The sequence below is a fragment of the Rattus norvegicus genome, chromosome 6 (genome assembly GCF_036323735.1).
Source record: "Rattus norvegicus strain BN/NHsdMcwi chromosome 6, GRCr8, whole genome shotgun sequence".
NCBI lineage: Eukaryota > Metazoa > Chordata > Mammalia > Rodentia > Muridae > Rattus > Rattus norvegicus.
Window position 1 is genome coordinate 39,864,912 of NC_086024.1, and position 15,253 is coordinate 39,880,164.

Here is a 15,253-nt window from a genome sequence, read left to right on the forward strand (position 1 = left end):
TGGAGGAAATATGTCATTGGGGGTGGGCTCAGTGTATTTAAAGTCTTGCTCTTCGTTCAGTTCTCTCTCTACTTTATGCTTGTGCGTGAAGATGTGAACGAGCCCTCAGCTTCCTGTCCCTGCTTCCATATTCCTGCCTGCCATTATGGACTCTCCCAAAATAAACTCTCTTTCAAGTTGCCTTTTGGCTCAGTGTTTTATTACAAAACAGAGCACAAAAGGAACCAACACAGCTCTATTTGTTTATTTTCCATCAGCTTACCTCTTAGACATAATTGTAGCCTCTGATCACAATATATAATGACATATACTAATTTTAGATATTTAATTGGTATGAGGTTAAACATACTTTAAATATTGCAATGTTTCTGAACTTGAGATAATTTTAAAGTCGCAGGTTTCCTCTTTATGAGGGAAATGATTTAGAGTTTGAAACATGTTGGTGGGGAAGACTGAGAGCCATTAGTCATTAGCCACTTTGGCACAACTGTGGTCCAGAAACAAAATGGGAATGCTCTCCAAGGATCAGTAGCCAAAGCACTCCAAGAAGTTTCTTCAAGCTTCTTGGACTACTCATATTTTTCCCCTTTTCCTTTTCAGAAAGGAAATCAGAATTAATTGAAAACTTTACACATGCCAGAGGCTGTCCTAAGCACTTCCAAATATATAGTAGTAGCCCATGCTACTAATCTCAAGGCATAACTTTCGTATTCCAAGCCTTACAGGACTTGTTCAGAGTGACTGGGCCATATACATGGCCAAAGCTCTCCCATTTACACTGTATTTCTTTCTGTTGGAAAGCAATTTTGTTTTGGATAAAATAGGCTGCTGACTGTTCACTACTGCTATGTAGACTGCTTGAATTCTGATTCACATAACCCATATGGGTCCTAATAAGATTTGTATTAGTCACTCTTCTCATTCTTGTGACAAAATACACCACGAAAAGAATTTGATAAAGGGTTACTCTCTCTCTGGTAGAAGGTTCAGTCATGGCAGGGAAGGCATCACAGTAGGAATATTAGATGGTTGGTCATCACGAATGGAAAATTGGGAGAGATGAGTGTTGGTGCCCATTGAAATTTCTTGCCCTATCTTTTATTTGTATTGAGTGTTGGACCCACATTCACAGGATAGTGGTGTCTACATTCATGGTGGATCTTCTCTTTTCAGTATAACTTCCCTAGAGTGCCTTCACAGACATACCCAGAGATATGTCTCCTAGATGATCCTAAACTGAGTCAATTTGACAATGAAAATGAATCATCATGAGAATCATTAAGCAGTAAGTGGGTATTTGAAGACATTAGGTATTTTTTCCTTGTGTTAAAAGTGCTGTTGATGTTTTAAGGAGACCATAAAGATATACATTTAAATATTCATATATGGAATTATAGCATGCCTTAATGCATTGGAACTAATCCATTGGAGGGGGTAGATAGAGAGTGCTAGATGATAAATCAAGTGTTCTTGATAATGATCCTTAGAGCCAGTCAAAGAACATGTGGAGATTCCTATTATCATTTTCTGCTACTATGTATACTTTCAACATAATAGGAAACATCTCTGTTGTATGATTGGAGATTGGGTAGAGAGGGGCCCTCCAGTTTGATTAAGACTTCCATTGAGTAGCTATGTGAACCTGGACAACATTTTCCCTTCCTGAGACACACTTTTTCAGTTATAGAATGAAGCTTACCTTAAAATACTTACCTGCTAGATCTGCAAGGTGGAATCAAGGAAGCCATGTGCAGAAATAGAAATACCCAGCACAGTTGCTGGCACAAGCTAAGTTCTTTACAAAATAGCTGACTAATAGTACAAGGTACAAACAACTTCCGATTTCAGTTCTCTCCAAATACTGCCCAAGGAAAGCTTCCAGTAGTCACATGAATTCAGTCATGGCTCACAGCCAAAGTTGAATGATAGAAACCTTCTATGTATGCTGTCTTCTACCAACACCTCTTTGGAAGAGAGTCAATGTTCCAAGTTTTCCCTATGTTCTAGGTTATCTAAGTCTATGTTTCTTTCTTCTGATGATTACCCTTCCCAGTTTACATGGCAGTTTTTAGTATCCAGACAGCAATTTCTGCCACAATGTTTTGTTCAATGAACCATACAGCATTTTGTCTTATTCCTTAAAGCCAAAGCCAGCTTATGGAATGAGATCACTACACTGTTTTATTCTCCCATTATTGTTTCAAATATGTCTTGCCAGGTTTTCCTTTCCTATCCTATGGTAATATTTTGGACTAGTTTGTATTTATATTAAAATTATTTTCATAACAGTTTTGTCCATCTATGTGTGCTGGGGAAGGGTTGTGGGGATTGAACTCAGGTTGTCAGTTTTAGCAGTGAATGCCTTCATCCACTAGCCATCTTGTTGGCTCCTGGTCTACAATTTTTCAGGTTACTTTGGAGACAGCAGAAAAGTGGTTGTTTCCAGAAATTAAAAACATTAGTATCCTTTAGACATAAATTTGTGCTTTGTATCCACTTTGGTTTCTCTTTTTTGGCATAATTTTATTTGTTTTTGATTTTCTGAGACATGGCCTCATTCTGTAGTTCCAGCTGGCCTAGAACTCACTATGTAGATGAGGCAGCATTCAAGAGAGTCTTCCTGTCTCTGACTCCCGACAGGTGTGGACTGTCCTGTGTGCTTTACAGGTGTGCATTGCCACGTCTGCCTCCCAGCCAATTTTGATGTAGTCATGGAGAAATAGAAATGGGCTTTGCACAAAAAAGAAAGAAAGAAAGAAAAAAGAAAAAAAGAAAGAAAAGAAAAAGAAACGGGCTTTGCTTTGTTCTCTCATTTGTTCTGGACAGGAGGTGAGGGAAGAGGTTGACACAAGAAACAGGCAAGACCTTAAATGATGGTTCCATAGCATCCTGGACATTAGTGTTCTGGAAGTCAGATCCGTGCTATTTCTCACTCTTCCAAGGTGTTTGAGGAATAACACACCTTGAGGGGTAATGCACACTCGATTTACTAATGACTCTTATTCTACTGGTCTCTGGTGACAGGTCATCTGAAGAAGCCAGGTGCTTATCAGATGTAGTTGCTTTTCTCTAGTATCTTCCAGTTTTTCAGGAGAGTGGCTGTGAGCACAGTGATTATAGTATGTGCCCAGATCGGTCAAGAGTGGACAAAGATAGTTTTGGTTAGCAAGTCCAGACTAGGGTTCCTAAGAAAGGATCAGATTTTAATTATCGGTGCTGTAGACAGCTTAGGAGCCACCATTTCCACTCTTCTCACAGGAAACTTGTCCTGACTGCCTTAGGAGGTACAGAGCTGGACTACACAGACTCTCTGTGGGTGTGGGCATCTATAGGACTTTTGTTTTTTTTGGAAGCTGTGCTGTGCTGTGCTTTCATGGTTTAGGTTTGAATCCAAGAGAAGAAAGAACAGTTACAGCTCTAAGCCTTTTACCTTAGTGGGTTGAAAATCCTATTTCTAAATGGTCCTTGATAGAACTAGCCTGTGGGCATGAAACATGGCTGCCTTTCTTCCCACAAAGGCCTCTCTGTAAGTAGAGACATTTGCTCTACTAGGAAATGTTTGTGGGCTCAGGTTCTTCAGCCACATAGGAAATCTCATAGAGATGATGTAGATAATTCTTAAACATTTGGTGAGTTAGGCTTTCCTGTCAACTTTTGGTGAGTGAGTCGTTCTTCTTCAGACATGTATGAATGTTTTGTCTTCATGTATTTCTGTTTGCCTGGTCCCTGTGTAGGTCAAAAGAGAACACTGGATTCTCAGAGTGGATTTCTTCTTCCTTCCTTCCTCCCTCCCTCCCTCCCTCCCTCCCTCCCTCCCTTCCTTCCTTCCTTCCTTCCTTCCTTCCTTCCTTCCTTCCTTCCTTCCTTCCTTCCTCCTTCCCTCTCCCCCCCTTCTTTGGAAGGTTTCTCTGTGTAGCCTTGGCTAGACTCCCTCTGTAGATAAGGCTAACCTTGAACTCAAAAATCCGCTTGACTTTACCTCAGTGCTGGGATTAAAGGCTTATGTCACCAGGCCTATTATTTTAGTCAAAGTCATAAAAACAAACAGAGAAAAAACAAAAAACAAAACACAACAAAAAGAGGAAGGTTTGCTTGAAGCTATGTGTAGTTTATTTATGTATAGGCATAGTCTCTCTATGGACCTGCAGTTGTGGTGGACAGAGGACAGAAAGACTGATTTTCGCAGATATAATCTCCATGTAGAATCTTTCACAAGATCAGTGTCTTGATTCCTCAGTTACCTTTTGAAAAACCGAAGTTAAACTAAGATTCTAAAGCAAACTGATAATAATAATCTCATTTTCTTCACAGGGTACAATATGTAGAGTATGTTCACAAATTCGTCAAACTCTCACTAACCCCTAATTAATCAGGCTGGGTCAAATTTTTCACTGGAGGAAATTAAAACTCAGAGAAGTGAAGTTACTTCTCCAAGGCTGCACCCTGTGGTGCCCAGAGTATAGTTTTCACAACCAAAAGACATTTCTAATTAGTCCTATAATTAGTCCTGACCCCACGCTATCTTCACCCCATAGTTCACCTCCTGGTCTCGTTAAAGCAAGTTTCCTGGCTGAGTTCTTCAGAAACAAAACAAAATGCTAATACACACATTCTAATACAAGATCCCTTTGCAAACAGCATTAGAAATATAGTTCCACAAAACTTAGTAGACACAGTGGCCTTGACCACAGGACCAAATACACTTATGATAAATATGAAAATTTGAACTGTGGGTGAGTATGGAATGCAGTTGATCATTTCTCCTCTAGAAATGTTTCTAGAGAAGTCTTCGAGGAAAAGTAACCATCAAAGCTTTGAAGAACTATCTTCAAGAAATAAGTTCTATTATGTCCTTACTATCAGCTGTTCACCATCATTTCCAAGTATGCAAAATGGGGACCTTTCAATATACGCCATCTTAATGGGATTTCTACAAGCACTGATTTATTATATATCAATTGCTCTAAAATAGTTTTTAAGATTTACTGACTTTTATTTTATATGTGTAAGTGCTGCCTGCATGTATGCATGTATACTGTGTTCATGCCTAGCATCAGAAGAGGGGAACAGATCCCTTGCAAATGGAGTTGCTGTGGACAATTATGAGCTACCATGTGAACTAAACCTGAATCTTCTGCCAGAGCAGTCTTAACAGCTAAGATATATCTTCAGGCCCTTCTCTAAAGTATTTTTTTTTTGCTGAAAAATTTAGTAAATAATCTACAGTGAAGATAGTGAGGGTTTATACCATGAGTGTATGTGTTGATCTACCTGTATGTGCATATCTTTCCTCTGTCACCTCTGTTAGAGGGCTGCCCTTTGCTCATGGCCTATTTACATTTGACTGCACTTCTACAACCCTCAGCAACAGAAGGCTTTGGGAGTCAAAGCCCGATGTGCACATATTCTGCATGCATCACTACGGTCTTCATTTCTGCCATTTTCTTGGTATTATGTGATGGGCATTTTCTTGATGGACAAAGCATACGCAAGTGACTGAGACAGAGCTGGCACAAGAGGTGAAGTCCAGTGCTTCCTGCAGTGTCGTACAGGTGTGAGAGGCACCTTGGAAGAAACCACAAAGAAAGAAATGATTCTATTAAATACACCATTGCGTCACTGGAGTGGGAGACGGCTGGCCGTCAGTTGAATGTTGTCCACATGAAACTTTGGATTTCGTAGTACAAAGTATGTCTTAAGTCAATAAAAGATTTTTTTTTCAATTGGATGCAGAAACACAGCTCTAAGTTAGGACACTAAGTGTGTTAGCATCGTTTCTCTCATGTTACACCCATGACAGTACCTGGCACATGTGCGTGTTAACAATAACTCTGCTCCCAGCCTGGTTCAGTAGGACAAACATTCTTAAAAAAATACAGCCGAGCACACCTAAGCTAGAGTGGGAGAAATAATGAAATGCAGACTGAGAAGGGGGGCAGGAAGAGGGGGATGGGTGTCAAAGAAGGTCTGCATGGGGAGAGATTGCTTACTAGATGCTAACTATTTCAGTTGCTATATGTACATTTGTACAGTTGACCTCAGCACTCTTACAAGGTAATATTAAATCCTCTATTTACAACTAAGAAAATCAGCACAGAAGATTGGAACCAAAAATCCTACTTCATACTCATCTTGAACTTGTATGGAAGCCTCAAAATGGAGGACCAACATTTGTCAATGGTAAAGGGAGGAAAAGATGTTCCTTAAGTCTGTAGATTAGAAATCACTTACATGCCCCAGTAAATAGGGGAAGAAGTAGAAGAAAGGGAAAACAGCCCGTAGAACTGTTAAAAACAGTAAGGTTAGCGTGCGCGCGCGTGCGCGTGCGTGTGTGTGTGTGTGTGTGTGTGTGTGTGTGTGTGTGTGTGTGTGGAAAATATGCAAATAAGTTTTTGATTTACTAGGAAAAAGCTGTTTGGATTTTCTTTTAAACTATGAAAGAAAGCCCTGAGAGAAAAAAATGAAAGAGTAAAATCTAAAAGTCTCCTCCCACAGATACGGGTTGAAAGATTAGTCATGGGGTGAGTTTGAGTAATAGGGTGGGTGTGAGGAGGGTGTGTTTTGGAAGGTAGTGAAGAGTAGCAATGTTGGAGTATAACATTTAATCCTTTAACAAGGCAGGGCTCTTGAGCTGTTTTTACTAAATTCAGTGTAGGGTGGTAAGGGAGGACAGAGGCTGTGCTTTTAGGAAGATGCTTCCATAAGTGGTAATTGAGAAAAATAAGGTTTTGTTTGTGGGCCTATAATAACTGATAATATTTTCAACTGATCTGTCAACATTGTGTTTTGTGAGAAATATTTTTAAAAAATGATTGTTTTTTTCTAGACAAGGTTTCTCTGTATAGTCCCGGCTGTCCTGGAACTCTGTCTGTAGATTGGATTGGCCTGAAACTCAGTGATTCATCAACGTCTGCCTCTTGAGGGCTGGGATTAAAGGCATGTACCACCACTGCCTGTCTTTAAAATGAAATATCTTTAATTAAGAGACCCAATTTCTAATTTTATAAAGGCTAGCAACTATTGTATTATCTATCTTGAGATCGAGAGCCACTTGGTGGATGAGAGCACTCTAGGTTTTAATTGTAATTTGAACAAAAGAGTATAAAATGCTCATCCAGACATTGTCCAACAAGTCATGGGAAATAATGGCTATTATCATATGATTTATCAAAAGTAAACAATCGTTGGTTACATATCAGACCGTCTCTGTAAGGCTGGCACTGAAGCAAGACAATGGAGATACCCAGAAAAAGAAACTTACCTGTTTCGTGTGCGTTAAGGTAGCTAACATTTATAGAGCATCTCTGTAATGTATTCACAGGCTCCTTATTATTAAAGCGTCAATAAGTTTTAAGATTCCTAAATAATTCGCTATTCCATTTTTTGTTTCATTCATTAAGTAGTTTCTAATGCATTGCCAAGATCCTTCACCTAGCAAAGTTCTCAGTGAATCGAACCAGGAAAGGAAAGCCATCATTAGAAGCAAACCATTGGGAAACGCAGTGTTGTGGTCCCTTCCCAGTGGGACCACATGAACATAATTCCATAGCTTTGAAGACCAGATCTAAGTAAATACAGTGCATAGCTGTCGTTGTCTATGTTTATCTTTCCTTGTTGACCTGTCAATGTCAAGTCTAGATATAGACAATATAATTACTCTTTCTGCTTATTAATAAGCAGTTTTATAGTATCTTACTATATTTTATTTTATCAAATTCCCTTAGAAACATGTTTGTTTTACAATGAGAGTCACAAATGGGATGGATTCAGATGGGAAGGGAAGGGGAGAGGAATTGGGAGATGAAGAGGGAGGGGAAACTGTAATTAGAATATATTATGTGAGAAAAAAATCCATTTTCAATAAATAGAAAGAAAAGTCAATAAAAGAGTAGATTGACATGCTATTCTTGTCTTTTAGGTTGTAAGCCTAGTTTTTAATGGCTGAGCAATCTCTCTAGCCCAGTATTCTACTTTGAAAATAAAAACCGATGTATAATTTACTAATTATAAATATTAAATTATAAAATATTCTTTCATATATAATATTTAATTTTAGTAAAAATGTATTAAATTGTGTGTGTGTGGTGTATGTGTGTGTGTGTGGTGTGTGTGTGGTGTGTGGTGTATGTGTGTGTGTGTGCTGTGTGTGTGTGTGTGGGGGTGTATGTGTGTGTGTGTGTGGTGTATGTTTGTGTGGTGTATGTGTGTGTTTGTGGGTGTGTGGTGTGTGTGTGGTGTGTGTGTGTGGTGTATGTGTGTGTTAGTGGGTGTGTGGTGTGTGTGTGGTGTGTGTGTGTGGTGTATGTGTGTGTTAGTGGGTGTGTGGTGTGTGTGTGTGGTGTATGTGTGTGTGTGTGGTGTAAGTGTGTGTGTGTGGTGTATGTGTGTGTGGTGTAAGTGTGTGTGTGTGTGGTGTATGTGTGTGTGTGTGGTGTGTGTGTGGTGTGTGGTGTGTGGTGTGTGTGTGTGTGTGTGTGTGTGTGTGAGATGCCTGTATTCCCATCTGTTTGTGTGTATGCACATGAAGGTACATGTGTTCACGAGCACACATGTGGATATCAGATTGATATTGGACGTCTTCCTCTATTGCCCTCCATCTTCTTTGTTGAGACAGGACCCTTCACTGATCTCAGAGTCCACTGACTGAGCTTGCTGGTCAGTCACCTCCAGAGAGCTGCCTGTCTCTGCCCTCATCAGTGCTAGGCTGATGGATGTACACCACTGTACCTGGAATTTCTATGGTTGCAAAGGATTCAACTTGGGTTTTACACTTCTGCAGCAGGCACTTTACCAATTGAGTCATCTCCCCAGTTCCCCCAAAGACACTTAAAACAGAATTAATTATGCATATGGTCTTCACAGAAATTATTGACTTACTTTATTTGAAAGTTACGCGCAAATATTCAGTTAAGAAATATTAGTTTCTGCTATGAAATATATGTAGATATTGTAGAAATACTATAAAGCTCACTAAAACCTTGATTTCATACTGTTCAGAAAGTCTTAAAGGTGATAGTTTTTCTTATTTTTTTGTCTTTTTTTTCCGGAGCTGGGGACCGAACCCAGGGCCTTGTGCTTGCTAGGCAAGCGCTCTACCACTGAGCTAAATCCCCAACCCGATAGTTTTTCTTAAATACCATCTACGTTATTTGTGTTAGAGGAATGGACTAGATAACTATGAGGGAGATAGAAACAGCAATCATTCTTTGGCATTACACATCTTTTCTTTGTTTTTCAGGTTGTGATAAACGTATGATATTACATAAAACTGAGATAGACAAAGTCAAACCTTAGATTTTCTGAATAAGTTCCCTTCTTTGTGTGTTTGCATGTACATGTGTGAGTGTACATGTCTGTGCACATATGCATGGAAGTCATGGAAGCCATACATCAAACTCTATCTACCCCTTGTTTTCTTTTCTTTGTTGTTGTTGTTGTTGGTTTCTGTTTTTGAGGCAGGATCTCTCACTGGGATCTGGAGCTGCCTCATTAGGCCAAGATGGCAAGTCAGTAAGTTGCAAGGCTCAGCCTGTCTCCACCACCCCAGTCCTGGGATTATAAACATACACCCTTTTACCCAGGTGTTCATGCAGGTGTTAGGGTCTGAATGTGGAGTGTCATATTTGCATATAAGCACTTCACCAACTGAACCATTGCTAAACCCCTATGAACGCAATTTAATTCCCTCTATAAAAACAATTGTTTTACATTCCCAGTAATCACAAATCTGAGGTGCACAGAAACCACTCTGTATGACGAAAATGACCTTTTGGAAGGGCCTTAACACACTGGGCTTAGCAAGAAGAAATTGCACGTTTGCTACTGATCTCGATGCTGGAAGCCATTCTACAAAACTCCTTTGGGAGTCCCTCTGAACAGTTCAGAATCCACATGTGTATACAGCTCCACTAAACACAACCCTCCTGGTCATGCTATTCTATCTAGAAAATCCTGTATCAGAAGGTTATTAATATTCTTGGGCGTGTTTTTCAATTACAGAACAAGCTCACATATTCCTAGGCCCTTAGCAGCCACAGGTCTCTGGGTCTCCATTGAGGCTACCTGGTATCAAGAACAGTCTGGGACAAAATTCCAACATCACAGCTAATTAACTGAGAAAATATATATATATGTATATGTATATATATGTTTATGTTTTATATATAAAACATATCCAAGACAGAACTCTTCCCCTTTTAGATTGAACGTCATCTAAGACTGTTTATCTCCTTTTGTGAATGGAAAAGCACCACCAAGGCCTTCCTCTGCCCTGTACCACCTTGCATCTCCCTTCCCCCATGTTTCATCATCTGGGGGATAGGAATAGCTGGCATTGCCTCCTGGGGACATTTGTGCTGGTTGTAGCTGTCTTCCTGAGTGTCTGGGAGATTATATTTTTGGAGAAAGAACAGGAGGGCCAAGATTATCTCTTAAAGGCATGGAACTGTGTGTAGGCACTCTAGAAATATTTTTATGGATGAAAAGGGGGAAAAATGAGAAAATTGGGGGAAGGGTGGAGCAAAGGATAAGGAAACGATGAGAGAATTCGGAGGGTGGGGAGGGATGAAGCGGGCTATATATGTACTATGGCTCTTGTTCAGTTAACGAGTGAAGGAAGCTGCGTAGAGGGAAGAGCATACCACCCCAAAGAAAAGCTGTGTGCATATGCATGCATGCATACTCGAAAGCTCCAAAGGGGTCACGGGGCCTCATTACCCTTCTCTCTAACCCCACCAAGCATTCTCTCCATAGCCTTTCTGACCCACCCCACAGCAGGTGACTTCCCCTGGAGGATTTCCACACAGCCTGGAGATGCACATCTCTGACTTGGCTCCTGCCTTCCAGGAGCCCGGGGAGTTGGCAGAGTCCACTGTATGTTTATCCTGCAGCTCCTCTGCTCCACAACATTCCCATTCCTGCAGCTGCAGCAGCTTGGGAGGAGGCTAGACTGGCAGAGGGGTGGGGATGGCACCTGCAGTATCTCTGTAGCCTGGAGCCACTGAGGGATTCTGGGAGTGGAGCCAGGAGAAATGGATCTACCCCAGGCAGGTCTCATACAGGATCTACCCTTGCCTCTGGTTTGCTGATGCCTCCCAGAAACACTAAAGGTCTTAAATAAATTGAGATGCACAGAGTGCCAGGGAGAGTAGACTAAAAGTCAAAAGGGAAAACAAACATAACGCAATGAGGCGGGTTTCTTAGAGGTGAGGGGCAATGGAGAGCGTAAAAGCCCCTCCTCACCCAGCAAGACCATCTCATGCCAAATGAAATGAGCACGGCACATACATCTGAAGACCACAGCAGTATCGCTGAGAATGCTGAACACTGCAGAGGAGAAGAGAATGTTTGCACTCAACATGACTTTTTTAATTGTCCCATAGGCCGGAAGTTAATTGGTCTCATCTAGTTGCATGGCTGTGGGCCTCATTTCCAAATCTGTAAAACAAGAGCTTTAGAATAGATGGACTATTCTATAAAGGGCTCTGGCTGATTTTAGCTTCTATACCTGTCAACCTAGGAGCCAGAGAATCTGAGGCACAGCATCAGCGATGTTTAATACGTGACTCTCCCATTTCCTCTGCCATCTATTTACCCATGCAGAGCAACACACACACACACACACACACACACACACACACACACACACACACACACAGAGGTCACTGAACCAATGCCAACTCAGGGATGGCAATAAGTATGGCTCAAATGTGACCACGATTGGTCTTTCTGCCCTGGAGTAAGGAAGAGGAGAGAGGCTGTGTGATGTCTACTTTGGATTTCCAGGGAGAGGCTATTCTCGAATTTTCTAGCCCAAATTTTATGCATTGAAGTAAATCGCATATTCCTTTGAGGGGCTGAAAAATGGCTGGACTGATCAAACCATCGAAAGATGAGCAAAATGTTCCTCTCTTTTGTTTCTTTTATTTCTTACATTCATTTATTTTCATCCCAGAGATCAGATTGACTTTTCTGTGGAAATCCAGTACACAGCAGCCCCTCTTCTCTTGTCTGCCTCATACCATTCTGCCAGTCTGCTTCAATGCAGCATTTTCTGGGGGTTGTTTAGCTCCCCGATCTTGGTGAGAGGACACTGGTGAGTACGGTCTACAATGATGCAGACCCCACCCCCATGACACACGCAGATGGAGACACTTTAAATGATAATGGGCTAAAATGAGTTTGCACAAGTTTCATTTTAAATTTGTCTCAGCCTAAAATTCTTTTAAACTAAGGGGAAAAATATGTGGATATAAAACTCCCTGGCTTCTCATGCCTTCAAGTGGGATGTGGCTCTCAGACAGTGTGTACTTTGTGCCTTCCACACCCACCAGCAATTCCATCTCAGTTTAGTCTCCAAAATATGGACAGGAGGGCAACTCTGGAAAAATGGATTCCCACTCTGGCATTTCACTGAGTACATTCGCGCAGAGATGAGCTCTCTCCCTCTTCCTGCCTGTGAGAAACATCCCTGCATCTCTACCCCCTGCCCTTACACATTCTCACACCTTGGAGGGTATATTTTGGTAATCTGTTTTTCCCTCAAACAGGGTTTGACCTTGTGAAGACCCCTCTTCCACTTTCCGAGGCAGGAACAACCCAATTTAAGTTAAAAACACAGAACGACCTTTTCTCCTTTAAAGCAACATTTGCAAATGCAACATGCCAAGGGGTGCAGTTCCCAGCCCTGCATTCCGGAAGGCGAATGCGGAATGCAGAGTCAGGTAGCTAGCTAGTTAGGTCTTCATACAGCCACTCTCGACTCTGCTCAAAATCAAAGATGCTGTAGAACAGAGCTTTGCTTTTCTTAACAATTCATCATTGCGACGAATAGGGAAAAGAAAAAGAAAATAGCATTTTTCCAAGTACTAAGCAATATACTTGTGTGCCTAACTCCTTGGGTTTTAAACACTAGCATCCTGCATAGCAACCAATCCCACACCAGCCTCGTCCACTCAGTTTTACTTAGCAAACACCTTTTGTGCTTCTCCACCGTGAAAAAAAAATGGTGCACCAATCCCACGTATAGACAGGTTGGTACTTAACTGCAACCGCTCAATAGTTTTATCAGCAACTGGGAAACTTCACAGTCGTATAATTAGCTACTTAAGTCCGTCTAAGGAAACCTACCTATTTGTAGTCTTATACTGAAAAAGCTCCTAGTCTCACCTGTCTTTAATCTAGCCGAAGTCCCCTGAACACGCCGCATATAAACACTCCTTCCCCCACCGCATTATTCCAAAAGGTCCCCTATGAACCAGCAGCACATTCCGACCCACTAACGTTAACCAAGGCAACTGTCACCATGCATTTAGTAACATCTATGCAAAGCAAAATATGTGACAATAGCCCAAGCATCTCTTGACAATCGGCTGCGCTACACATGCAAAAAATGCAACGAAGATTATATTTTCCACTTACAGTTATAGCGCTGTGCACCGTCACTTAAGGAAAATGATAAAACTAAACAGTTCTTTCAAAAAAATATATATATTTAATTCAGACTAACGGCTAAACCGTCTCTGTGAGTGGTTCTCTCTCGCTTCTTTTCTGGGAGCTCCGGGCTGCTTAAATCCCTCTTGGATTGCGCCTTGCAAGCCCAGTGGCCGCTGCAACACGCTCGGGTGAATCTCTGCTGCAGATTGGGAATCCCATAGAAAACCTAGGGTCCCTGGAGCTGCGTGCGCAAGCGCGCGAGCCTCCACCTCTCTACTCCCCCCGCCCCCTCGTTTCTCCCTCCACCCTCCTCCTGCCGCTCCGCAGCCCAGCCTGGAGAGTTGTGACCAAAAGCCGCTTGGCGATGGCGCATGCTCAGATGCAGGGCTCGGAGTTTTTGCAGATTCCTAGGCTCCGGATTTTAGCAGACACTCAAAAGGAGATCGGGAAAAGGAGCCCGGCTAACTCTATCCCTGTACCAGGATGGGAACGAGGTAGGGCAGATGGTGTTCATTCACCACTCCCTGAAATTCTGGGGCCAAGTGACTGAAAGCTATGCCAGAGGAGACAAGAACACGTGGGCTTGTTTTCCTCTCTGCACTCAGTTTTAGCCCAGCCTTTGACCACCTCTTGTCAGACTGTAGGATGAAGAGAACTGCAGAAATCGCTGGAGAAGGCTGCCAGGCGAGCCCTAAGCACCTGCCCTTGCGCCACTGAGAGAATTACTGGAGAATGGGAGCCAAGTGTCTGGTGGCTGGGCCATGTAGAAGCAATGGGTGTTAGAGAGCTGGTCTTGAGGCTTCTGAACCTTGGTGACTATCCACGAATGATGAAAAGTGCCATCTTTTATACACAAAGCAGTTACATACTGAATATTCTTTGCTTCGGGCAAGGATTAGGTGTGGAGAGAAAGTAGCCAATAACCCTTCAGATTCAGGTTGAAGGTTTGGGGTTTCACCTTCCTCATCATCCCTAAGGTCCTTCCTAAATGGCTGTCCTCTGCCAGCTCTACCCCGCTGCCCATTGGCCTGCCAAAGCCTAGAAAACTTGGCAAAGAGTAGTGCCTAGTAAATGCTGGTGGCTTCTCTACCTGGAAAGCAAGGACGAATTCTCAAATACTCCCAGCTGATGGGGTTCTCCAATTTACTGTTTCCCTCATTCTCTGATTTTTCTTTGGAGTACCCACTAGCAGGCACTGCCCTGTGTTTACAGGGTTGATGGCGTTTATGACAATCTGTCTAGAGTTTCATTCTTGTGGGAACTTCATTTTCAAGGAAAGGAGGGTCTGGGAACCTAATGAAAACCAGTGTTTTCCTTTATCCCGGTGCTCTGCGTTTGCCCACGGTCTTTACACACCTTGGTACATTCAGAGAAACTGCAATTCCTAGAGCGCCCCTGGTGGTCAACCAGCTTTAAAACGGTTGCCAGGCGGCAGCAGTCTCCAAATTGGGAGAGCGACTTGGAATGCATTTGAAGTTACTAAGGCTGGCCAGAGAAACTGGGAGAGGGTCTCAGGCCATGGCACTAAGCAGGTTCAAAGCTAATCTCATCCAGCTCAGGAATGAACGCTCTTTCCAGGCCAGACTCCTCAGAAAGGTGCCAAAGACAGCGCACCTTCAGGAATCCCAGAACAGAGGTAGTGGCCATCCCCTCCCTGTAGAGCTCTTCCGCCACGTGTGGGTGACAGTGAAAACCAGGGGGCTAGGACAAGGCACGCTGCAGAGCCGAGCACGGAGTGAATCCCGAGGCGCCCGCCCTGCGCTCCCAGGCCGCAGTGCGCACTGCGCAGTAGGGCATCCCCGCGGGCTAGGCGGGTTCT

The 15,253-nt window shown here is 42.4% G+C and overlaps 1 protein-coding gene across 1 annotated transcript in view; it reads right to left on the reverse strand.

Moving 5' to 3' along the window:
- Vsnl1 (visinin-like 1) overlaps positions 1–13,645 on the reverse strand; it is a 120,836-nt gene extending 107,191 nt beyond the window's left edge. The window contains 1 exon segment of the mRNA NM_012686.2: positions 13,420–13,645. The gene's annotated coding sequence lies outside the window, so the exon portion shown is untranslated.
- Between the last annotated feature and the right edge of the window lie 1,608 nt (positions 13,646–15,253).